The 27,611-nt window shown below is 39.7% G+C and overlaps 1 long non-coding RNA gene across 1 annotated transcript in view; it reads left to right on the top strand.

Moving 5' to 3' along the window:
* The window catches only part of LOC130868311 (uncharacterized), a 55,314-nt gene extending 33,098 nt beyond the window's left edge, over positions 1-22,216 (top strand). The window contains exons 2-3 of the long non-coding RNA XR_009056517.1: positions 10,168-10,249; positions 22,058-22,216. This is a non-coding gene — a long non-coding RNA (uncharacterized LOC130868311). The remainder of the gene's footprint in view (positions 1-10,167; positions 10,250-22,057) is intronic.
* Positions 22,217-27,611: the final 5,395 nt, after the last annotated feature.

The following is a 27,611-nucleotide window of genomic DNA, read 5'->3' as shown; positions in this document are numbered from 1 at the left end:
AGTGACCCTGATACCAAAACCACACAAAGACTCAACTAACAAAGAGAATTACAGACCAATCTCCCTCATGAACTTTGATGCATAAAATACTCAATAAAATACCTGCAAACTGAATCCAAGAACACATCATAAAAATCATCCAACATGATGAAATCAGCTTCATTCTAAAGATTCAGGGATGGTTCAACATACGAAAATCTATCAATGTAATCCATCATATGAATAAATTGAAAGAAAAATCATACAATCATCTCAGTAGATGGTTAAAACGCATTTGACAAAATCTAACACCCCTTCATGATAAAGATCTTGGAGAGATCATGGATACAAGGAAAATATCTAAGCATAATAAAAGCAATATACAGCAAGACGACAGTCAACATCAAATTAAATGGAGAGAAACTCAAAGTGATCCCACTGAAATCAGGAACAAGACAAGGCTGGCCACTCTCTCCACTTCTATTCAACATTGTTCTTGAAGTTCTGGCTATAGTAATAAGACAACAGAAGGAGATCAAGGGGATTCAAATTGGAAAGGAAGAAGTCAAACTTTTGCTGTTTGCTGATGATATGATAGTATACATAAGTGACTCCAAAAACTACCACGGAACTCCTTCTGTAATGTGGCAGGATTCAAGATCAACTAAAAAAAAATTAGTAACCTTCCTATATACAAATGAGAAAAAAAGCTACGAAAGAAATCAGAAAAACATCACAACAGCCACAAATAGCATAAAATATCTTTGGGTAACACTAACCAAAGAAGTGAAAGACCTGTTTGACAAGAACATTAAGTCTTTGAAGAAAGAAACTGAAGAAGATACCAGAAAATGGAAAGATCTCCCATTTCTTGGATAGGTAGGATCAACATAATAAAAATGTCAATCCCATCAAAAGCAATCTATAGATTCAATGCAATCCCCATCAAAATCCCAACACAATTCTTCACAGACCTTGTGAAAGAACAATAATCAACTTCATAGGGAAAATAAAACCCAGGATAGCCAAAACAATCCTGTACAATAAAGGAACTTCTGGAGGCATCACCATTCCTGACATCAAGCTCTATTATAGAGCTACAGTAATGAAAACAGCTTGAGACTGGCATAAAAACAGACAGGTTGACCAATAGAATTGAATTGAAGACTGTTATTAATCCATACACCTATGAACACCCGATTTTTGAAAAAGAAGCTAAAGTTATACAATGGGAAAAAGAAAGCTTCTTCAGCAAATGGTGCTGGCATAACTGGATGCCAACATGTAGAAGAATGAAAATGGATCCATATCTATCCCCATGCACAAAATTCAAGTCCAAATGGATTAAAGACCACACTGAACCTGATAGAAGAGAAAGTGGGAAATAGCCTTTAATGCAATGCAAACTTGTACAACCACTCTGGAAACCAGTATGACAGTTTCTCAGAAAATTGGGAATCAACCCAGCAATACTACTCTTGGGCATATATACCCAAAGGATGCTCAATTATACTACAATGACACTTGCTCGGCTATGTTCATAGCAGCATTATTTGTAATAGCCAGAACCTGGAAACAACCTAGATGCCCCTCAGCCAAAGAATGGATAAAGAAAGTGTGGCATGTTTACACAATGGAGTATACTCAGCGGTAAAAAAACAACTATATCTTGAAATTTGCATGCAAATAGATGGAACTAGAAGAAACCATCTTGATTGAGGTAACTTTGACCCAGAAAAATGAACATGGTGTGAAGGTGTGAACTTACTCCTAAGTGGATACTAACTGTAAAGCAAAGGATAATGAGACTATATATAGTCCATGACCCTAGAGGAGCTAAGTAACAAGGTTAACCCTAAGAATAAACATACATAGATTTACCTGGAAAGGGGAAATAAATAATATTGCCTGACAAAATTGGGAGAGAAGGAAGGGCAGAAGGGAAAGAGGAGGAGAGACGGGGAGGAGGGAGGAGAACTTGATGAAACAGGATAGTTGAGATGGAGGAAGGACAGAGATGAGAGTAAGGAAAGAGATATTTTAATTGAATGAGCCATTATGCGGCTAACAAAAATCTTAGCACCAGAGATATTCCCAAGAATCCACAAGGATGACCCCAGCTAAGACCTTAAGCAATAGAGGAGAAGGTGCCCAAACTGGCCTTGCCCTGTAGCCAGACTGATAAATATCTTAAATGTCACTATATAACCTTCATCCAGCAACCAATGGAAACAGAGGCAGAGACCCACATTGGAGCACTGGGCTGAGCTCCCAAAGTCCAGCTGAAGAGTGGGAGGAGTGAGAATATGAACAAAGAGGTCAAGACCATGATGGGTTCACCCACTGAAACAGTTTACCTGAGCTAATGGGAGTTCACCAACTCCAGTTGGACTGGGAAGGAACAAACACAGATCCAAACTAGTTCTTCTGAATGTGGTTGACAGTTGCATGGCTGGGGCAGACTGAGGGGCCACTGGCAGTGGCACCAGGATTTATCCCTACTGCTTGTACTGGCTTTTTGGGAACATATTCTCTTTGGATGTATTCATTGCTCAGCCTAGATATAGTAGGGATGGCCTTGGATCTTCCCAAAGCAATGTGCCTTACCTTCTCTGAGGAGTGGGTGTGGGATGGAGTCGGGGTGAAGGTGAAGGGAATGGGAGTGGGAATTGGGATTTGTATGTAAAATTATAAGAGATAGTTTGTTTTCATTTTTTTAAAAAAATAAAATTAAAACAAAGAAAGTGACTGAGAAGACAGAGCTCAGTGGTGTTCTACACCAACAGTGTGAAATAGGGGAATGTTTTTCTTGGTTCAGATAGCGGGTTCCCAGAAACCACTATAGCCATTGTTCAAGGGGATCATAATACATCTTTAGCTGACAGCAGAATTTGTCATCATCCATGTGTCGCAGGTTTTATTGGCATGTAGAATGCAAGAGTTATTGGGTCATGGAGGTTTACACCAAGGTTTCATAAAGGTACTAAAGGCAGGCTATGTGCAGAAGGGCCAGATTCCTTACAGAGAGCTTCTGGACTATGTATAAAACTGTGAAGGTGAAATTTAAGTTGCAGTGGAAACCATAGGATGGTGAAGATGCGTGGATCATGGAGTATATCTTAAGGAAGACTACATGCATCAAATAGAGCCTGCTCAAGGGAATACAGATTGCAGGACCAGGACAGGAGTACCTAAGGCTATTGAAGTCTACATGATGATACAGTAAGCTTTTAATATTGGGTGTGGGACTATAGGTTTGGCAAATATGCCCTGATATATTTCATTCATTACTATCTTCCCTTTCTTTTCTTTAAGATGGGGAATAATCACTCTGTATCATTGCCTATGGGAAATATTCCACTTAAAAAAATTATTAGTAAGGCAGTAGTGGCACATGCCTTTATTCCTAGCAGGGAGGAGACAGAGGCAGGTGGATGTCTGTGAGTTTGAGGTCAGCCTGGTTTACAGAGTGAGTTCCAGGACAGCCAGACTACACAGAGAAACCCTGTCTTGAAAACATTAAGAGAATGTGTGTAGTCTCAGAACAGACTTTAGACTCTGGAGTTTTGACTAGTATTGCACATATAAAAGCATGGGGATTTTAAAAATTGAATTGAATGTTTTGTATTATAAGGCAGATATGAATCAATGGTAGTGTATTAATTACTTTACTATTGCTATAATAGAACAGTAATACAAAAAGTAATTTGGAGGAGAAAGGGTTTATTTTGGCTTATGGTTTCAAGGAGACAGATTCTATCATCATGGGAAAGAAGACATGACAATGAGCAAGAATGCCATGGCAGCAGGAAAAAAACTGATTGATGACATTTTCATCTGCACACAGAAAGCAGAGCTGAACAAAAAGTGTGACCAGACTATAAACCCTCAAAGCCGCAGCAATAAACTTCCTCCAGCAGGGCTCCACCTTCTAAAGGTTCCATAACTTTCCTGAATACTGGTATCAGCTGAAGACCAAGTGTTTAAAAATCCATGAACCTATGGCGGGGGCATTCCTCACATTAATCACCAGGATCATGCCACAGCAATGCTTCAGCTTCAAATCACCACAGAGGACCAGAGGCAGGATGTTAGAGTTGAAATGTGGGGGGTTTCCCCCCAGGCTCCTGTGTTTGAATGCTTGGTTCCTGTTGGGGCTGTTTTGTGGACTTCTTGGTACCTTTTTTTTTTGTTTGGGGAACTTCATGGCAGATATACTCCTTATGGGCATGACATATGTATTATATTTTGGCACATCAAGAAATGTGACCCTCTATTGCAGAGATTCTCAGCCTTCCTAATGTTGTGACCCATGTACAGTTCTCATGTTGTGGTGACCCCCAATTATAAAATTGGTTTTGTTGCTACTTCATAACTGTGATTTTTCTACTGCTATGAATTGTAATATAAATATCTGTGTTTTTCTGACCATTAGGTAGCCCCTGTGAAAGGGTCATTCGACCCCCAAAGGGATCACCATTGGCAGGTTGAGAACCACTGATCTAAAGTTCATAAGATCTCTGAGCAGTTTCTTATGTCTGCATGTGATTTTACCCTCATGTCAATAAAGATTTCAATACAAATAGAAACGGTGACAGATACAGTCACTAACTGAAAAGAGATGTGAAAATATCTTTAAGGAATAACAGACAAATCTTTCTTCTAGGCAAGGCTCCCAGACCACCTTCTGTCATTTTGGCAATTTCCTCCCAGAACACTCCATCGGAGACAGATCAGAAGTTTTCTCTGGTCTCAGTGGGATGGACTGCCACATCATTCATACAAGAAGAAAGCTCCTCAGAACTACTGCTGTGTATTTGCTACTCGTTTTCTATAGAGCACATGTCTGACAATATCTACATGACATTGTGATTTCCAGGGTGGGGACAAACTTTTGAGTTAGTAGGGCCTGCTGACTGTTCCACATATCCTATCCTGTAGGCCATTTCCTATGGGTCTAAGTAGGATTCACTAGCAGGATCCTCAAGGGCCTGGAAACATAGACAATGCTAATTGTTGACATAATGAATACCAGTGCCAGGGGTGGGGCTTTTCTCAAATGTCTTTACTTAGTCCTGACTATAGCCCCCCCCCCCCGCTTCCATTAGGCTTTTTGGTTCCCTGTTGGCCAAGTCAAGGGTGTGCCCCAGGGCCTTGATTTATGGTGAGCCTTCTTACAGCAGAGAAATATCCTTTGGAATGGGTTCGTATCAGCTTCTGCTTCAACGTTTTCTTAAAATTTATTTTTTATTGATATTTATTGAGCTCTACATTTTTCTCTGCTCCCCTTTAATCCCCCCAAAGTCCCCATGCTCCTAATTTACTCAGGAGATCTTGTCTTTTTCTACTTTCTACTTCCCATATAGATTATATCTATGTAAGTCTCTCTTAGTGTCCACATTGTTGTCTAAGTTCTCTGGGATTGTGGTTTGTAGGCTGGCTTTCTTTGCTTTATGTTTAAAAAACCACCTATGAGTGAATACATGTGATAATTGTCTTTCTGTGTCTGGATTACCTCACTCAAATAATGTTTTCTAGCTCCATCCATTTCCCTGCAAAATTCAAGCTGTCATTATTTTTTTCTGCTGTGTAGTACTCCATTGTGTAAATGTACCACATTTTTCTTATCCATTATTCAATCAAGGGGCATTTAGGTTGTTTCTGGGTTCTGGCTATGACAAAGCTGCTATGAACATAGCTGAACACATGTCCTTGTGGCACAATTGAGTATCCTTTGGATATATGCCCCAAAGTAGTATTATTGGGTCTTGAGGAAGGTTGTTTCCCAGTTTTCTGAGAAATCGCTACACTGACATCCAAAGGGACTGTACCAGCTTGCATTCCCACCAGCAATGCATAACTGTTCCCTTTTCCTCACAACCTCTTCAGCATAACTTGTCATCAGTATTTTTGATCTTGACCATTCTTACAGGTATAAGATGGAATCTCAGAATTGTTTTGATTTGCATTTCTCTGATGACTAAGGGTGTTGAACATTTCCTTAAATGTCTTTCAGCCATTTTAGAATCCTCTGTTTAGAGTTCTCTGTTTAGGTCTGTACTTCATTTTTTATTGGATTATGTGATCTTTTGGTGTCCAGTTTTTTGAGTTCTTTGTATATTTTAGAGATCAGACCTCTGTCTGATGTGGGGTTAGTGAAGATCTTTTCCCATTCTTTTTTTTTTTTTTTTTTTTTGTTTTTCGAAACAGGGTTTCTCTGTGGCTTTGGAGCCTGTCCTGGAACTAGCTCTGTAGACCAGGCTGGTCTCGAACTCACAGAGTTCCGCCTGCCTCTGCCTCCCGAGTGCTGGGATTAAAGGCATGCGCCACCATCGCCCGGCTTCTTTTCCCATTCTGTAGGCTGTTGTTTTGTCTTGTTGACTGTGTCCTTTGCTTTACAGAAGCTTTTCAGTTTCAGGAGGTCCCATTTAGTAATTGTTTCTCTCAATGTCTGTGCTGCTTGGGCTATATTTAGGAAGTGGTTCCCTGTGCCAGTGCATTCAAGTGTATGTTGTAATAGGAGCAGTGGGCTAAGTTCCTGGCACCTGGCCGCCCGCATGGCTTTACCCAAAATAATTACACGTAAACTGTATTCTTTTAAACACTGCTTGGCCCATTAGTCCCAGCCTCTTATTGGCTAGCTCTTACATATTGATCTAACCCATTTCTAATATTCTGTGTAGCACCACAAGCTGGCTTACCAGCAAAGATCTTAACCTGCGTCTGTCTGGAGTGGGAGAATCATGGCAACTCACTGACTCGGCTTCTTTCTCCCAGCATTCTGTTCTGTTTACTCCGCTTATCTAAATTCTACCCTATCAGAGACCAAACAGTTTCTTTATTAATTAATCAATGAAAGCAACAGATAGAAAGATGACCCTCCTCCATCAAGTGTACTTCCCAGTTTCTCTTCTATAAGGTTCAGTGTAGCTGGCTTTATGTTGAGGTCTTTGATCCATTTGGACTTGAGTTTTGTACATGGTGATAGATATGGGTCTATTTCATTTTTCTACGTGTTTATATCCAGTTATACCAGCACCGCTTGTTAAATATGCTTTCTTTTGTCCATTTGATAGTTTTTGCTTCTTTATCAAAGATCAGGTTTCGAAGATGTGTGGATTGATATCTGGGTCTTCTATTCAGTTCCATTGGTCCTCCTGTCTGTTCTTATGCCAGTAGCAGGCTCTTTTCAGTACTGTAGCTCCCCCTCCCTCGTCAGCCCTAAGAGCAATCAGGGTTCCCTGCCCTGTGGGAAGTACAAGGACCACCCACCTCAATCCAGGTCTAGTAAGGTGAGCATCCAAACTGCCTGGGCTCCCACAAAGCTAGTACGTGCAGTAGGATCAAAACCCAGTGCCATTGTTCTTGACTTCTCAACGGTCCTCATTGTCCACTATGTTCAGCGAATCCAGTTTTATCCCATGCTTTTTCAGACCCAGGCCAGCTGGCCTTGGTGAGTTCCCGATAGAACATCCCCATTGTCTCAGTGTGTGGGTGCACCCTTCACGGTCCTGAGTTCCTTGCTCGTGCTCTCTCTCCTTCTGCTCCTGATTTGGAGCTTGAGATTTCAGTCTGGTGCTCCAATGTGGGTCTCTGTCTCTGTCTCCTTTCATCGCCTGATGAAGGTTAATATTCAGGAGGATGCTTATATGTTTTTCTTTGGGTTCACCTTCTTATTTAGCTTCTTTAGGATCACGAATTATAGGCTCAATATCCTTTATTTATGGTTAGAAACCAAATATGAGTGAGTACATCCCATGTTCCTCTTTTTGGGTCTGGCTTACCTCACTCAGGATAGTGTTTTCTATGTCCGTCCATTTGCATGCAAAATTCAAGAAGTAATTGTTTTTTACTGCTGAGTAGTACTCTAATATGTATATATTCCATACTTTCTTCATCCATTCTTCCATTGAAGGGCATCTAGGTTGTTTCCAGGTTCTGGCTATTACAAACAATGCTGCTATGAACATAGTTGAGCATATACTTTTGTTGCATGATAGGGCATCTCTTGGGTATATTCCCAAGAGTGGTATTGCTGGGTCCAGGGGTGAGTTGATCCCTAATTTCCTGAGAAACCGTCACACAGCTTTCCAAAGTGGTTGCACAAGTTTGCATTCCCACCAGCAATGGATGAGTGTACCCCTTTCTCCTCCCACTAAAATCAGGAACACGACAAGGATGTCCACTCTCTCCATACCTCTTCAATATAGTGCTTGAAGTTCTAGCAATAGCAATAAGACAGCATAAGGGGATCAAGGGGATTCGTATTGGAAAGGAAGAAGTTAAGCTTTCGTTATTTGCAGATGATATGATAGTATACATAAGCGACCCCAAAAACTCTACCAAAGAACTCCTACAGCTGATAAACACATTTAGAAATGTGGCAGGATACAAGGTCAACTCCAAAAAATCAGTTGCCTTCCTATACACTAAGGATAAGGAAGCAGAGAGGGAAATCAGAGAAGCATCACCTTTCACGATAGCCACAAATAGCATAAAATATCTTGGGGTAACTCTGATCAAGGAAGTGAAAGATCTATTTGACAAGATCTTTAAGTCTTTGAAGAAAGAAATTGAAGAGGACACCAGAAAATGGAAGGATCTCCCTTGCTCTTGAATTGGGAGGATCAACATAGTAAAAATGGCAATTCTACCAAAAGCAATCTATAGATTCAATGCAATCCCCATCAAAATTCTTCACAGATCTGGAAAAGACAATAATCAACTTATATGAAAAAACAAAAAACCCAGGATAGCCAAAACAATGTCATGCATAGGTTTTTTGCAAATGACATAGTCATCTATGAAGAATAGTATAACACACTAACGAAACAAAAAATCCTTATGTAACTGACAGGATTAATTATTAATATACAGCAATCAATTACTTTGTTGTATACTAGCAATGACTAATTACAATGCAAAATGAGCAAGTGAGGTTTTAGAGAGATGGCTCAGTGGTTAAGAGTGTTGGCTACTCTTGCAGTTCCCAGAACCCACATAATGTGACTAACAACTCCCTGTTACTCAAGTTCTAGGGGATCTGACATCCTCTTCTGGCCTCTACTGGCACCTGCCTCCATTTGCGGCCCTCATAAGCAAAATAAACTATTTTTAAATTAAAATGAATATCTTTTCTATCAGAGGCACAGTTAAAAGGCTTAGCTACAAATCTAACAAAATGTGAGGGATATCTCTGCAGATAACTAAAATTCTGATGAAAAATGAAGAGATGATCCATATGCACGGAGAGGTGCCTGGGTTCATGGACGGAAAGACACAGGATTGTTGAGAACTTGCTTCTCGCCATCTTCCCTGGTAGCCTCAGTGCAGTTCCAACTGGAATCCCCACTACTGTGTGTATTGACTGACTGATTCTCAAATTAACATAGAAAGACAAAGGCCTGAAATGGCAAAGTCCTGAAGAAGGACAAAACTGGAACACTTAGACTATGCCTGTGACTTCAAGACTTGCTATAAAGTGATAGAAAGCAGGATATTGTGAAATTGGTACAAGACTAGACAAACTGCCCATTGTGGTGGCACACGTAGGTAGGATTTGCTGAAGGAGGAGGATGCAGGAAGATCTTGACTTTGAAGCCAGCCTTGGCTACACACTGGAACAAAAGAGCAGACAAACCAGTAGAAAAGAAAATTCTCAGAAATGAACATAAACAAATATAGGCAGCTAGTCTTTGGCAAAGAGCAAAGCCAATTTAATGGAGGAAGAATATTTTTTTAACAATGGTGCTGAAACTATTGGATCTCTACAAGAAAATGAACCTGAACTTGGTTGGCATGGTGACTCTTGCTTGTGATGTCAGCTCTTGGGAGGTGAACGAAGGCCAAACAATTAAGAGGTTATGTTTGGCCACTCTGGACTATGAGTTCATCTCAGAAAACTAAATACACAAAAAACTGCAACAACAAAAATCTTGACAAAACCTCTTTATCTTTCAGGCAATGTCTAGTTTCTGAGAGAGGGAGAGTCAGGGCATGAGCCATGTGTGGTACTATAGGAGAGGTGGAGGAGGAGCTGGGCAGCTCAGTGGATGAGCATCCTTTGAGAATTGTCTGCTCTCAGACAGATATGGCCTTGATGGTAAAAAGATTCTAGGTATGACTGTATGCCTGCTTTCTCATTACAGAGTATGAAAAGCTAATAATAAACCATTGCTGTCCTTTCAGGAATGAATTTTTCAAAGGAAGCAGTGAAGGTTTCTTCAAAAATTCCTCAGCCCCCTCTGCTGGCCATACTGGAGAATAACAGGTAAGGAAATGATGAGAATGTACTCTTTGTATGTGAGAAATATTTTTTAATTTCTTTTTTATTACTTTATAAATAATATCAATCCAAATTCTCATTTCCTCCCCTCTTCCCACTTCCCTCCTGCTCCCCCATAACCCTCCCTCCCACCCCCTCCAGTCCTAAGAGAGGGCAAGGCACCCTGCCCTGTGGGAAGTCCAAGGCCCTCCCCCCCACATCCAGGCTTAGGAAGGTGTGCATCCAAAGAGAATAGGATCCCAAAAAGCCAGTATATGCAGTAGAGACAAATCCCAGTGCCATTATCTGCCCCTCAGTCTGTCCCAATTGTCAGCCACATTCAGAGGGTCCAGTTTGATCTCATGCTCCTTCAGTCCCAGTCAAGCTGGAGTTGGTGAGTTCCCACTAGCTCACGCACACTGTCTCAGTGGGTGGACCAACCTCTCGTGGTCCTGACTTCCTTGCTCATATTCTCCCTCCTTCCGCTCTTTAACTGGACCTTGGGAGCTCAGTCCAGTGCTCCGATGTTGGTCTCTGTCTCTATCTCCATCTGTCGTTGGACTAAGGTTCTATGGTGATATTCAAGATAGTCATCAGTCTGACTATGGGACAAGGTTATTTCAGGCACCCTCTCCTCCATTGCCCAGGGTCCTAGCTGGGGTCATCCCGGTGGACTCCTGGGAACCCCTCCACAGCCAAGCCTCTTGCCAACCCCAAAATGGCTCCCTCAATTAAGATATCTTCTTCCTTGCCCCCACATCTGTCCTTCCTCCATCTCAACCATCCCATTCCCCCAAGCTCTCCCCAACCCTCCCCCCCTCTCTCCCTCTCCCCTTCTCTCCACCCCACCACCATGCTCTCATCCATTGCTGGTGGGAATGCAAACTTACGCAACCACTTTGGAAATCAGTGTGGCAGTTTCTCAGAAAATTGGGAGTCAATGTACCTCAGGATCCAGCAATACCACTCTTGGGAATATACCCAAGAGATGCCCAATCATACTACAAAAGCATTTGTTCAACTATGTTCACAGCAGCATTATTTGTAATAGCCAGAACCTGGAAACAACCTAGATGCCCCTCAATGGAAGAATGGATGAAGAAAGTGTGGCACATCTACACATTAGAGTACTACTCAGCGGTAAAAAAATAACGACATCTTGAATTTTGCACGCAAATGGATGGAAGTAGAAAACACTATCTTGAGTGAGATAACTCAGACCCAAAAATATGAATATGGTATGTACTCACTCATTAGTGGATTCTAGCTATAAACAAAGGACAATGAGCCTATAGTTTGTCATCCTAGAGAAGCTAAGTAATAAGGTGAACCCCCAAAAAACATGTATAGATCCTCCTGGAAATTGGAAGCAGACGAGAATGTACTCTTGAAAATATGCATATGCTCCTAGGGGCAATGAGCTCATACAGCCACATGTCTTCACATGCTATTGCACATAGAACATACACTAAGACATGCACAGGCACACACTAACCATAAAATATGTCTACATTAGCACAAGGTAATTGAGAGTGCCTGCCCAGGCCTTACACAGACCAGTTATGTGTATTGCATTTAGTGTTTTATAATCCTAGGCAGATTAATTTTTGTTTTTAAATATTATTTCATTTTTTTCTCATTTTAATTTTTTTGAGACAGGGTCTCACTGTGCAGCCCTGGCTGTCCTGAAACTCACTATATAGACCAGGCTGGCCTTTCTGGACCTCAAAGAGATCCTCCTGCCTCATGTACCGCCTAGAATGTTAACTATTTTATATAATTTGAATGTTTACTATTTTAAAATGTATGCTTATAAGGACATAGACATATGTGTATATGGATGTCTATATTGTCATAATGTATGAAAAGGGCCTAATTAATACATATTAGGCACACAGCAAATGGAAGCCATTATACTCCTATTATCATTGTTGCTCTACCAAATTCAGATTTCTAGCTCACTTACATATGATTGGGGAGTATTAGCAAATGTTACTTGCTGTTTACACTATTCTAGCAACTATTCTTTAGGCTTCCTACATATTTCCTCATTTAACCCTCAGACCTCTATGAAGTAGGACCTATTATTTTGCAGGTGAGTAAAATAAGTCTCTGAAGGGAGGGATATTGTACTTATCCATGGTCACACAACTAGGAATTGGAGGAACTTGGAAACACAGTCTGGTTATAGGGTGATTTTAAACGGTGCACTACTTCTGCCATGTGGATTGGATTAAATGACATGTTTCTTGCAAAATATTTAGTATAGTAGTATTCATACCATAAACACACAACAAGAACCTACTCAAATTTCCACCATGTCACTTGCTACATACATGCATGTATTACATACCTATCTATGGGTACATATATGAAGAGCTAGTTTGATACCAGATATACGTACCTACATCCTCATACATAGATTATCCTACCAATTGCATTCAGTACCATTTATTGAATGCATATCATATTATGTTACTGGGGTTTTTCTAGGCAGTATGGAGTTGAAATTTTCTAGTTTTGTGGATCTCACTTTATAGTAAGTGAGAGGATGATGTTTAAAAACACACATGTAATTGGTTTGATATCAATATGTTCATGACAAGGTACAGACAGGAAATTTAAGGATGGAATTCTAGATAAATAGTTGACATTTTGAGTAAGAGTGGCCAAGGAAGTTCCAATTAAGTGGATCTTTTAAAATATTATTATTAAAGGGGTAGAAATGTGAGGCACACAGTTGCTTATGTCAAGATATTCCTGGGCTGAGAAGACAATGAGGTCAGTTGCCCTGGGGCAGAACGATGCTTTGCATATTGAAGCAACAGTAAGGAAGCCAGCGTGTCTGGAAGGCAGCTATCTGAACAGAGAGAGTGGTGATGGCCAGCAATGTATAGGTCTTTTTAGTTGCTATTAAAGACTTGCGCTTTTGTTCCAAGGCAGAGAATCATGGTAGGATAATGAGCAGAAGAATGGCCTAATCTATGTTATAAAAGTATTGCGTTAGAGCTGGGGAGTTAGCTCAGTTGGTAAAGTGCATGTCAAGTAAGCATAAGGACTTGAGTTCAACCCTGGAATACATTTAACAAGCTGGACATGGTGGTGTAAGTACTGGGGAGGCAGAAACAGGTAGATCCCTGCAGCTCACTGGCAGTAAACCCAAAACTGTTGGTAAGTTCCAGATTAGTGAGAGCTCTTATCTCAGGAAAAAATGTGCATGGCACCCTAAGAAATTGCCTAGGTTTGTCCTATGGCTTCTGCATGCATGCACACATGCAGGCACATGCACCATCCCCTATATATGCATTCATAAACACATATACCCTCTCACATATGTACCTACATATATACGTGCTGATATACACATGAACACACACATGGTTATTCTGCAAGATTTTTGTAACATGAAGAGGCCTGCTTGTTTGTGTTTTCTGTCCTCCCACCAGGTCCCCCAGCTGTTTAGCCCCAAAGAAAATAACACATAGGTCTCCATAAATTATAAGCTGATTGGCCCATTAGCTCTAACCTCTCACTGGCTAACTCTCACATCTTGATTAACCCATTTTTCTGATCTATGTTAGCCATGTGGCTCAGTACCTTTTTTCAGTGGGACAGATCACATCCTGCTGCTTCGGTGATCTGGGCAGGAGTAGGAGGAATCAACGTCCTCCTTCCCAGAATTCTCCTGTTCTCATTACATCATTTCTACTTCCTGTCTGGTTTTCCCACCTATACTTCCTGCCTGGCCAATTAGCATTTATAACATGATTGACAGAATACAGACAATTCTCCTGCACCAATTTTGAAGACAAAAACAAATTAAAGGTAAAGAAAGGGAGATTCTGGATATAGTTTGATAGTAGAGCTAATAGGATTTGCTGGACTAGAATTTTGAGAGAAAGAGAAGAGCTCTAGTAATTCTAGGAGAGTCAGATTAAGCAATGGTAAGTATGGTATTTCTTTATCAGATGTATTGCTTCTTGAGACAAGATCTCTCATTATAGAGGAGTTGGTTTGTGATTGGAGATAATAGGGGATTGGGTTTTGAATATGTTAAGTATAAGATGCCAAATAGAATTGAACTCAGGACCCTTGGAAGAGCAGCCAGTGCTCTTAATCACTGAGCCCTCTCTCCTGCCTGATAATTTACTTTTAAAATGGAGATAAATCCTGGTGTACTTGATGGTTGAAATGGTCTGCTGGATCCCCTAGACCAGAGCTAACTGTTAGTGCTGAAGACAAATGTAAGAACTTCTCATAGCTATCTTGGAATAGGTGGAAGGAGTGTGATTTTACATACAGGAAAAGTTTGATCTCAGCTTTCTATCCCTAATCCAAGAAAAGAGCATCCACGGGCAAAAATGCTAAAACATTCTTAAAGAGACAAAGTCATCTGCCGAGTATAGGAGTAGTTGCTGGAGATTGGAAGGAGAAGAAAGTGTGAAATGTTCCTCAAGGAGTGTCAGAATAAATGGGCTCTGAGACTATAGTGCAATTCTAGGGTAAGCTTAATAGCCCTGGGGTGGGAATTGCTACCTAAAGATGCAAAGTTGGAAAACAGTGTGTATTCCTTCAAATCATTCATGCATACAAGTGCAGATGCAGATGAGACAGAGAGCTGCATTTACCAGGAAAATTGCTTAGATGCTGTAAGAGATTCGAATAAGGGACAAAAGTAGTTGAAGATGGATAAGGAGAGGTAGGTAAACAGGGAAAAATGTGTCAAGAGCAATAGAATGATGGTCCAGTGGTTTGAAGGGCTGACTAATTGATTTATAAAGTAAATTAGTATATTATAACGTTAGGGTGGGATGGTTTGAATAATTAGGAATTTGAGATATGAAAAAAGGACAGATATTGTTCACGACAAAGCTTGGGTGTAGCTGATCAGAAAGGATCATATGATCTCTGCAACACAAAAGCATTCTCAAGTATCATGGTGCTATCATTGGCCATTCTGCGAACACGGTTATGTGGGCTGTAGAGCACACAGCCCTTTCCCTCTCAGAACTTGTGCTGTCCCTGTGACTAATTTTGACAAAAAGAAAGAGGACAATGCAGTGGTGTAAAATTTTGAATATTGATCTGGAGGCCTGGTATTTTCTGGTTTGCTTTTCATGATATTCTGTCATTTATGTCACATTAGAGGCAAACCAGAAACAAAACCAGACAACCCCTATTGAGAGCGAAACGGAATCACAGTCCCAGCTTGTCCACCACAAGAGGCATGGGTATACTGGGGGTATGCAAGCAGAGGAGCTGCTGAACTGGTCAGGGATGCAGGAATAACACATTGCTTCCTTGTTTGAAGCTGTTGAGTTTCGGGGTAGTTTGTTATGTAGAAACACTCATCAGTGACTGAGACCATAGGAGGGTATGATAAAGTGAATGACTGAAATCTTCAAGACATGAATGGGAATACCAGTATGGTCTAACAAAGTGAGATTCTAACCAAGAGATTGTAATGTAGCTGGGTATTGTTGTTTTAATTTATGTGTATGTGTGTGTTTATGTGAGTGTATATAACAGGTATGTGTGGGTGTCAGTTAAGACCAGAAAAGGGTATTGGATCCCCTGAGCTGGAGTTATAGAAAGTTGTGAGTCACTCAGCCTAAACTGAGATCTTCTGTAGGATCAGCAAGTGCTCTTGACCACTAAGATACCTCTTTCATCCCTAGTTGGGTATTTTTAAGTTATATTTATACACAGAAAACTTAACAGTGTACATTTAACCCAGTTTAGTGGTGAGTTCTTTGACCTTTTCCTTTCCCAGCTTGGCAGTGAGAGTCACACATTGAGGACCCAGGATATTGCTGCCCCAGTGGCAAAGGATCTCATCATTCTGTCAGCCATTGTAGTTGGTCCTAATAACTCCCACCCGCTTAGCCAGAGCACTCTTGTCTTCCAAGTTAACCTGTGTGAAAGCAGCAGTGGTGCATGTCTTCCTGTGGACCAGCTGCCCCAGCCTGGTCTTCCCCTTGATGATGCAGTAGGGGACACCCATCTTTTGATACAGGGCAGGCAGGAAGACCACCAGCTCAGTGCGGGTCTACATCATGGGCAGTCACCACCAGCTGAGCCTTCTAGTTCTCCACCAATGTGGTGGCTGTATTGACCCCTGTTCAAAGGACCATTGATCTCTTAGTTGGGACGTCCCCTTTGCAGCACAACAGCTTTCTTCTTAGCACAGGCCAACAGCTTTGCTTCTTCCGATTTGTCTCTGACCTGCAGCGGTGGGCAAACTTCAGCATCTGGGTAGCTATTTCTGGTTCAGGGCCTTGGTGAAGTGATTAATCCCAGGAGGTAATTTGAGCTACTTTGCCCTTTACTGCTGCAGCCTAATGTAGCAGGGCCATTTGACAAAGCATTTGATCTCTTTTGGATGGGATGTCCCATCCAATGCAAAGTTCTTAGGTAGGCCTTTTTTTAAAAAGAGGATTCACCACCGTTTGGCCTCCTGTTTCTTCATGACAGTGGGGGCTGGGGCCACCTTCTTTCTCTTGGTCTTCTTTCCTTTGGGCATGTTGTTTGGCTGCAGGAGAGAACAGGTTTCTTGGTTTGGTTTGGTTTTGGTTTTTTTGAGACAGGGTTTTGCTGTAGCTTTGGAGCCTGTCCTGGGACTAGCTCTTGTAGACCAGGCTGGCCTCGAACTCACAGAGATCCATCTGCCTCTGCCTCCCAAGTGCTGGGATTAAAGGCGTGCGCCACCAATGCCCAACTAGAGAGCAGGTATCTATTTATAAGCATATACAAAAATGTATAAACTCCATATGAATTTGATTCCTCCAGATATGTATATTGTTATTACACATAGATATGTACTATAGTTCTACACAGATATGAAGCAAGTGGAGTCACATAGAATGTGTAAAAATACACTTTAATATACATACTTGCACAGTAATGTATAAGTACTATTGAACTCAAATTACAAATGTATCAACATTCACATACACATATGTGACACAGAGATGTTCAAAAGCACATACATACATGTATGTAAATGCACAAACGCATAACCACATAGATGAATACTGACTACACAGGTATATAGCTTCACATAAAGACATACAGATAATATACTTACATACACTTAGACCCACACTGTTGTTCAGAGACTTGGACTAATTAAAATATGCACATGTACCTCAACACACAGTACACTTAGCTTCACCTGTGCATGATAATAGAATGTTTTACATATGTTCCTAAACACAGAATACGTTACAGTTTTTTCCACACATTCAGCAGAACAGGAAAACATGTGTACATAAATATGGGCACCAAAACATTCCTGGTCAAGTATAAATACATTTGAGCATGGACACATGGACCTTCACACATCTGAAAGGAAACACGTATATCTAGTCCCAAGTATGTATAAGTCTTGTTAGTACTAAGCAATTGAGATGCCTTTGGCATATGTATTTTCTTTCCTTTTCTTTCTTTTCCTTTCCTTTCCTTGTCTTTTTTTCTTTTCCTCCTGTGGTGGAGTGGCACCATTAGGAGGTGTGGCTTTGTTGAAGTGGGTGTGGCCTTGTGGAAGAAGTGTGTCACTGTGGAGTCAGGCTTTGAGGTCTCATATATGTCTCAGACCATTTCGTGTTGCATGAGCAAGATGCTGCTCTCTTAACTTCCTCTCCAGCACCTTGTCTGCCTGCACATTATTCTGTTGCACCAAGATGATAATGGGTTAAACCTCTGAAAACGTAACCTACCCCAATTAAATGTTTTTCTTTTTGCCATGATCAGGCTGGAGAGATGACTCAGAGATTAAGGGCACTGGTTGCTCTTCAAGAGGTCCTGAGTTCAATTCGCAGCAACCACATGGTGGCTCACAACCATCTATAATAAGATCTGGTGACCTCTTCTGGCATGTAGGCATACATGCAGGCAGAACACTGAATACATAATTAATAGCTCACAGCAATAGAAATCCTAGCTGCACTGCAGATGGAATCTAGCTAGGATCTTATAGCTGCAAGAGACACATTCTACCACTGAGCCATATTCCTGTGCTTTGGTTATATTTTAAAGTTAGTTTAGATTTGTGTTCCGCTTGTGTTTATCAGCCTGGTGGGATTGGAGACTTCCATAGCAGCCACTGGGCTCCTGCTTCACAGAGGGCGGAACAAGCTAAAGTTGCAATGCAAACGGGTGACTAAATTTATAAAATTATAGTGAGAAATGGGGATGGACAAGCACTGTTTTCTGTGCTTGTAGTAGCATACCTACCAGGTTTTAGGATGTCTGACACAATCTACTTCAAATCCCAGTTCTGCTTTTTACCTGTGTCACCTTACATAAATCACTTCATCTCTCTGAGTCTCAGTTTCCTCATTTGGAATGCTGATAGTCATAGCAAATACATCAAAGGGTTAGTTTAAGTATTGGTGGAATGAATACTCATGAAACACAATGGTATATGTCATATAATGAGCTATCAATATGAGATGTTGTTGGCAATGTTTTAGTTGGTATATGGCATATAATGAGCTATCAGTATTAGATGTTGTCGCTGGTAATGTTTTAGTTAAAGACTCCCTCAGCCAGAGAGCCCTGGATTTCCACCATTAGCTCCACCTGTTACAGTCTCAGTTGAAGAGATGGCAATGTGATATAAGTCAGGGAGACTTTAGACTTAGGGGATTAAGGGACAGTATATAGAACAGGGCTCAGAACATTCAAGATGAGGGGAGTGCTTTTAGGAAAAGGCACATATATGTGTGATGCGTCATCAGGTAACAGAAGCCCTTAAACAAAAATTCCCCTACCAAAGCCCTGTTCCAAAGGCTAGCGAGTTAGCTTGCAATGGATTCTCTTCCTAAGAATGTTATGCAAGGTAAGCCTGGAAGGGGAACGTTGTCACTGTCTTAGTGTTCTTGCCCAGAGTTCTGAGGGATTCTATTTAAAGAAACATTGAAAAAGGAAGAAAGTATGTTATAAGGGAACAGTTCAGTTTATTTACACAAAATGATGCATCTGAATAATTAGCATTTAGATAAAAAAACCAAAATGAAAGAGGGAGAGGCAATTTTCTTTAAGTGTATGGTGTCTCGTGGGTTGACCACACGTTAGTGGATGGGCAGCACAAATTGGACTAAGTGGATGATAAAAATAAAGAGTAAATGAATTTCTAAGCAGATGGGGAGTGGAGGGTGGATCTGGAGGAATTGGGGAGAGGACTGGGATGTAAACATGCTCAAAATGCATGCATATATGAAGTAATCAAAGAATTAACAAAAATCTTATATTGAAATATATGAAATGAGCAGTGCCAAATAATTTTCCCAGTTGCTTCCTTGAGTTAGTATCCTAAAGGTATCATCTGGTTTCTAACAGGATAAATTGGGTTTACTAACTGGTAAACACCAGTGGAAAAATAAAGCACATTTTCTATGCCTGGCTTTTTTTACTCCAAGATGTGGTGAGGACCTTCTTTTTGGCTGCATATGCCAATAGCTTGATATTTTGATTGTTGTACAGTACTCTGGTTATGTGAATTTTTCATACCTTATCCATTTGAGTAAGTGCCAGTTTGGGGCCACTAGGAATATATCCTATGTGTGTTCTAGCACATTGCTGTGTTATAAGGAAGTAGGGTCACTTGAAAGTGATGTGCTCATTTGAAAATAATCTTGTTATTTATAATCTAGTTATAATCTAGTTTTGATCTTCAATGTTCCCCTAAAGCTTACATTTTAAAGGTTTGACCCCTGTCAAATATTGTTATAGGGACTGATACAAATGTTAGGAAATGGGACCTAGTTGGAGGAAGTAGGGCACTGGAGATACGATGCCTGTCCCTAGTCTGTCTGTCTCTCTTCTCTTCATCTACTCTTTTTTTCTAAGTTTCTATGGAGTGAGAAGGCCTCCCACAACAGACACCCTTCTGGTATGATATCCAATATTATCTTAGGACCAAAACAATGGAGCCATGTAATCATGGACTGAGATCTTTAAAATTATGAGTCAAAATAAATAACATAGCCTCATATAAAAAAGATAACCTTAACTGGAGAGATGGCTTATCAGTTAAAAGTATGCATTATTCTTCCAAAAGGACATGAGTTCAATTTCTAGCACCCACACTAGGCAGCTCACAACTGCCTGTCACTCCAGTTCCAGGAGACTGACCCCTCTGGTCTTTGTAGGTACCTATACACATGTCAATACATATACATATGATTAAAAGTAAAATGAATTTTTTAAAAAGAGGTAACATTATGAAACCCATTGTTAAATATAATTAATATAAATTGACAAAAATCATTGAAGTAGAAAAATAAGCAAATAAACAAATAAAAGAGGAACTACCTTGCCTTTTTATGTATTGCAAGGAAAACAAAAGAAACCAGCAGTAGTGCTACAAAAGTAAAAGCCACAAATAATTTGATTAGAAAGTGAATGCATTATTTTCTTTCCTTGTTGCTTGATAAAATACCTTTTAAAAACAATTTAAGGGAGAAAAGTTTTATTTCTGCACACAGTTCAAGGTATACTCCATTATTCTTGGAAAATGAAGGCTTCGGTGCCTTGAAGCAGCTGGTCAAATCACACCCATAACTAGAACAGAGAATAATGAATGCATCCCCCCTGCCTCTCGGTCCCCTTTCTTCACTTATACAGTCCAGGATCCTAGTCAGGGAACAATGCCACCCACAGTGGAAGGGTCATCATACATCAATTAAAGTAATCAAGATAATCCCCCATAGGCATTCTCAAAGGCTTGTTATCCCAAGTGATTCTAGATTCTGTGAAGTTGATAATTAACACTAACCATCACAGTAGGGAAAAGACCTGAACAGGTAATTTTCCATCGCTATAAAAGTTGCCAACAGGCAAATGAAAAGATGCTCAATGTTACTAATTATCAGGGAAATGCATGTGAAAACCACATTGAGTTATTACTTCACACCTGTTAGTATAGCTATTATCAAAAAGTAAAAAGATATAAAGTGTTGATGAATGTGGAGAAAAGAGAAAACTTGCACCACTGATGGTGGAATTATAAACTAGTGTTGTTATTATGGAAATGAGTTTGGAGAGTTGTAATGTGGTGATTTTCTCATTGCTGTGACTACATACCTGCCAAGAAGTGACTTAAAGGAAGAGTGGTGTATTTGAGCTTATGGTTTAGGAGATCCGATCTATCATGGCGAGGCAGCATGGCAGAAGGCACCCTTCAAGGCACTGGGAACTTGTGGTTTGGCTTATTTATATCCAGGTGAATCAGAAGACACAGATAAAAGGGCCAAGCTACACAACCTTCAAATTTTGTCCTCCCAGCAACTCACAATAATTCACTTTTTCCAGTTAGGTCAAAACTCCCAAAGGTTCCACAGCCTCCCAGAACACTGCCACTGGCCAGGATCAAGCATTTAAACATATGAGCCTTTGGGAGACATTCCATAATACAGCTATAATACTCAAAAATTTGAAAATGGAACTGGCAATGCCATTACTGGATATATGTCCAAAGGGGATGAAATACCAAAGAAATGTCATGTCTATTATAGCTCTATTCACAAGAAAGGATGAGGCTTGCCAAATGGCTTATTTTTCAGAGTCCCTATCTCCACTCAGGTCTTAATTCCTTAAGGTTTAAGTTAAACTGTTAACTATTGAATTGTTCTAGTTTCTTTCTCCTTAACGAGTAGTAAGGTATTTTTGTCCAAATGTATCCAAAATGATGGAACAAATGGCAGTTGCCATTCCCACAGTCAAATCTTTAGTAGAGTTCCTTGTTGATGCCTTTGCATGTTATTTGTGTTTATATTAAAATAAATTTATTATCTGTTCATACTATACAAGGATGTTATGGACACCAAGATCTTATTTCTGCTATGTGCAAGACTGTGTGAAGACAGTGTCCTGATAGTACCACAGAGTAAGGAGACCGATGTGGACTGGGCTTCTACCTTCATCACTTCCCACCTGTGAAACCTTGGATCTCTGTGAACCTCATTTATCTCATCTGTGGAAATTCTCTTGCTTTTCTGTGTGGGTCAAGATGCTTCATACTTATGAGCTACTCTGTGAGTCATTCTCTTCTCCTGCATTTTGGAATAACTCCTACAAGTTCAAAGCCCTACATAGTGAATACTCCTCTATAACATTTCTTCTGACCTTTGCTTCAGGTGATTCCATCTTACTCCACAGTGCCAGAATTTTGTACCAATCTCTATTTAACTTTTATCCATTTTATTGTCACAGGTCTGTCTTTCCCACTAGACTCTGAACTCTGAGCAAAAGCCTGATATTTTTAATATTTGTATTATCAATGCCTGGCTCAGAGATGACTCAGAGTAAGACCTCAATAGAAGTGTGCTAAGCATCATTATCGATCATGTTGATAATCACTTTCTCTCCTTGTTGACATTTGTGATATTCGTAGTCCAGACCACACATTGTATCACAATTTTGGCACTAAGCCATATTCCTCCTGGTGCTGACGACTCTCAAATTGTTTCATACTTGTAACTATGGGATCCCCCAAATGATTAGGTTGCATAAAAGCAAGACATTCTTGGATCTATTTCTTATTCTGTGGGATGCTTGGACCTATAATAAGTTTTCAACCACCACAGTTTGATTGTGAAATGGCACTGTGCTATTGGGATGCCATCATTTCAATGCCTTTGTCTTGACAGCAATTTGTCAGGAAAAAAATAGGAAACCAAGCTGTGGTGGAAATGATCTCTGCTAGGCTAGGGGATTCTCTCTTCTCCTCAGCTGCTTGCAATGGATTCATGAGCACCAGCAAAATTGGACTTGCTGGATATTTGGACTTTTGCCCAATGTTGATTCTACTTTGTGGGCATTAACATCTTGATTATACAAGCAATTATTCCCAACATTGTGGAGTTCAATATGACCAGGAAGATATTAGAGTATGTAGTAACCCATCAAGAGGCCAGTCCATAGAGCTGTTGGGAGATTTAAACATGTAATGAGTGAGAAGTTTTATAAATTACTGAAACAGAGAATCAAAAAGTATTCTGAATATTTATGCATTTGTAAATATTTATAGATCTTTAAAAGATAGAGTCTGTCATTATCAGTTTCTGTGCTGTTTATTTTCACTATCCATTGTGACCCTACAGGAGCCTGTGCTCACAGAAGTAATGCTGTGGTATGTTCAGCTGGATCTCCATAGACGGGAGCTAGAATGTCTTGTGTGGCAATGCTCCTAACTCCCAAGAGCAAAGAATGAAGGGCAGCCTAGTTTGATAACAAATTAACAAACTACCAACATCTGTTGAAGCCAAAGACAATGCTATCTTGAGGAATTAACCTTCTGAACTACTGAATCATTCCCCTCGGTGGAGTGCAAGGTGGACATGAGCCTATTTGTCGGAGGTTCCTCAGAGAGACATGGTAAGTTGTAGTTTACAGCAAAAAAAACTGCATGAAAATCCTGGCTCAGATTTATACATTTTTAAATATAGAATATGTCTGTGTGAGAAAGAGGCAGACAGTAAATTCAAATATACTTTTGCTGATACTTCGCAACTTTCAGCATGTATTCCCCTCCAGAATAAACAGAACATGGATGTAGCATTTTCCAAATTCATGCCTAAATAAATGTTTCCCCCTTCTTTTAAAAAGACAGACGGGATAAGGAATAGTAGCAACAGGATTAAGATGCAGGTCACATCTACACTAATAGAATAAAACCAACGTTTGGTTGCAAGTCCTATAGATCATCATAAATGAATTAATATCTAATTGGATGAACTGTGTGAAGCTGTATCAGATGAAGAGAGAGGCAGTGAGAATGAGAAAGGAAAAATCTAATGAAAGTTCTGCTACAAATCTAAGCATAGCATGCCTGTCATTACAATCTCATGAAAAGACTTTGCAAGCCCAGTTATATTTCTTATAATAAAGACCGGCAGAAACTTATGTTATTACTTATCTTAAGATTTATGTTAAATTACATTATTTGAAATCCAGCTTTACCCTTTTACATTTTAGTGCATTCTTTTTGCGATAAGATTTCATTGCACAAGCTAGCCTAGAACTCACTACTTCACCCAGGCGAACCTTTGAATTCATGATCTTCATGCCTCAGCCTCCAAAATGGCAGGATTACAAGTATTCTCTGGTACATTTTCTCTATGTATTATATGTATGTGTGCACATATGTGTATATGTGTGTGCAAGTCAAAGGTTGATTTCATCTGTCTTAATCTGCTTTTCTCTACTCAGTTCCTAATGCTTAATTGGCAAACACATCACCAACTGAGTCATGTCTTTAGGCCCTGGCACATTCTTTGTTTGTTTGCTTTTAGTGGCATTTATTTTTATTTTATGTGTATGAATGTTTACCTGCATATGTGTGTATGTACTGTGTGTGTGCCCGGTGCCTGTGGAGCCCATAAGAGGGTGCCAGATCCCCTAATACTGGAGTTGTAAGCTGCCATGTGGATGCTGGAAAATGAACCCTGGTTTCCTGCAAGAGCAGCAAGTGCCCTGAACATCCGAGCCACCTCTCTAGTCTTCCTGTTATATTTTGAATTAAAGCAACTCATCCTTAATGTACATGAGAATTTTATTCCATATTGGCCTTATATGAGTTAGGCTAAAATGATCTTTGTTCTTAGATCAGTGTCTTGTTCATGGACATTTTAATTTACAACACTTATGTAGTACTCACTATGTGGTATTTTAAAAGAAAAATGCATACTATATAGTGACTGACACCTGAAATCACAATAAAAATTTTTCTCTTTTTGATGGTTCAGGGCATATGAACTATATAACATGGCATATATAAAGTATGTGTAACTATGCACATACGTAAATTATTTATACAGTAATAAAATGTCTCTAGATTAACTAACGGAAGTGAGGCTAAGTTGGACATCAGTGTTGTGACTTAGTCTCTTCCCTAGAATTGCTTACGTGTGTAATATTGTGGGCAGTTCAAGGAATGGGCACCTCTATGAGCTGGCTTTCTAATGCTTATATAGTATATCTAGGTAAATGGTATGATACTTTTGAGTCAGTGCTATTTGTAGTCTGAATGAAGCAGAGCACACTGTGAAATCCCACCCTTTGTATCCCTTAAATGCACCACTTTACTGGTTTGGACAAAGAGTTCTAATTCTGGTCCCTCAAACATATCGGGGTAGGAGATTATAATGGTGGAAAATATAAGCTCGAGGGGTCTCAAACATAACAGGAATTTAATGAGTAGGTGAATGAGATAAAACTGGGGTAAAGCAGGATGCTTCTGCTCAGTAGTTTTGCTTGTATGGTACATAAAACATGGGGGTCCCAAAAATCATTCCAGGGAGGTTGTATTTTACACTAACAGTACTATGATATTTCCCTTTTCACCATGCTGATATCTCCGCTGAAGGTACAAAAGCAATCGTGGACAGTGCTGCTGCCTTGTCAGCATAAAACAGACAGTAGCACCAATCTGATCTAGCAGTCATCATGTTCTTTACTGCCAGCGCTCACAGACAAAAGGGGGTGGTTCTTATAAGAATGTCTTTGATTAGGTAGTAAAAATATTAATTTTATTGAATCTCAACCCTTAAGTACTTGCGCATAAATCACCTCCGCACACTGAAGTGTGAGGGTTGCCTTGAGAGAAAGTAATTTTGCCATTATTTGAATTGTATGCTGAACTAGCGACTTCTTTTCATGGAGAAGCTCTCCCCCCACTCCCATCCCCTCTTACTAACTAAAAGGACAACTGAGAGACTATGGTAATTTAGATGTGGGCACTTGACAAACGTTTTCTCCAGTTTGAGTAAACGTTGAGCCTGTCACTTCAAGGAAAACAGCTGACAAGTATTTGGTGCCCATTATGGAATTTGAAGTTTCGAGGTAAATTGGGGGTTTAGAAAATGTGGGTCTACCCATGTGACAGCTTCCTAACACTTGCGGACTTTCCTGATGCGTCCAGACACAAATACCGTTAACAAATATGCTACATAAAAAACTATAGCTAAAAGGGTAAATCTTTGGAAGGATTTTACAACCAAGAATGAATATATTTTTTAAATACCTTATTGAGCTGTCTGTAGCATACACCACATTGATTTGAAGTATGAATCTTAAATTTTAAAGTATATTCATATATACATGCAGTAATCATCAGAGTAAAAAAGAAATCCTGGTGCGCTTTCCCTTGCCTTTGCATCCCGCTCTCCCAGTCCACAGCCCTTGTTAACTGTAGTCTGGCTATGTATCTATAGATCACCCTATCACAGAATTTATGTGAATAAAAGGGCTTCTGCCACATGTGCTATTCCTAACAGATTTCAAGCACTATAGGTTTCTTAAAGGCCATCCATGCTATATAGCATGTACCAATACTTCATTGCTTTCATAGTGAAATTGTATTTCATTATATTAGTATTCCTGATTTTGTATTATCTTTTCAACCAGTGACAGATTATGGCTGGTACTTTGTATACCAAGGTTTTTCATCTAACTAACCTGACATTGTACATGTGTTATTAGGCTTGTGATGATTTATTATATGGACTATTTACATGTTTTTCTTACAATTATTCCATAAACAATACAGTATAAGTATTCATATATCATTTACTTTGTAGGAGGTATTAGAAAAAAAATATATAAACAACTTAAAGAATGTAGTAGGATATGCCAACAGCTTTCCATTAAAAAATACACTTTACAAAAAAAGACACACAATACATGTATATTAATTCTCATTTTATTTTTATTTTTTTTAATAAGATAGTATTTTCCTCTATATTCCAGGCTTGCCTTGAACTTGCAAGTATCCTGTTTCAGCCTTCTGAGTGTAAGAATTATAGGAATGTATAGCACATCAGGCTTGTTTTCTTTCTTAAAAGGAAAATTACTGATTTTCAGAAAAAAATCTGACACGTGAACATTCAATAGGGTTATTATTTGGGGAAAATTCAATATATTTCAAATTTCTTGGCTTTAACTTTGATATAGTACACAGAAGTGTATGCTATAGTAAAATCATCAATAATCATGAGTGTTAATAAATCCAGAGACTTAAACTTTTAAGGATTGATACCTGAGTCCAGTGTTTCCCAGAGGGTTACCCAGACCACTGTCACTGTCACCACCACCAGCACTACCTAGAACAAGTTAACAACATCAATTTTCAGGCTCTACTCCAAAGCTCTTGAATAACTGTGTGCCTGGGCCTTAGCATGCTCTGTTTTGAAAAGCTTATTTATTTAAAGTTTTAAAAATATAATTATACAATTTCTTGCTTCAACACCTTCTGTGTTCCTCCTCTTGTTCCCTCTCAAATTCATGGTTTCTTTTCCATTAATCATTACTGTTGCATATACATACACATAAATATATAAGTACAACTTGCTGAGTCTGTTTAGTG

Source organism: Chionomys nivalis, chromosome X (assembly GCF_950005125.1).
Source record: "Chionomys nivalis chromosome X, mChiNiv1.1, whole genome shotgun sequence".
Lineage (NCBI taxonomy): Eukaryota > Metazoa > Chordata > Mammalia > Rodentia > Cricetidae > Chionomys > Chionomys nivalis.
This window is presented reverse-complemented; position numbering and strand designations above follow the sequence as displayed.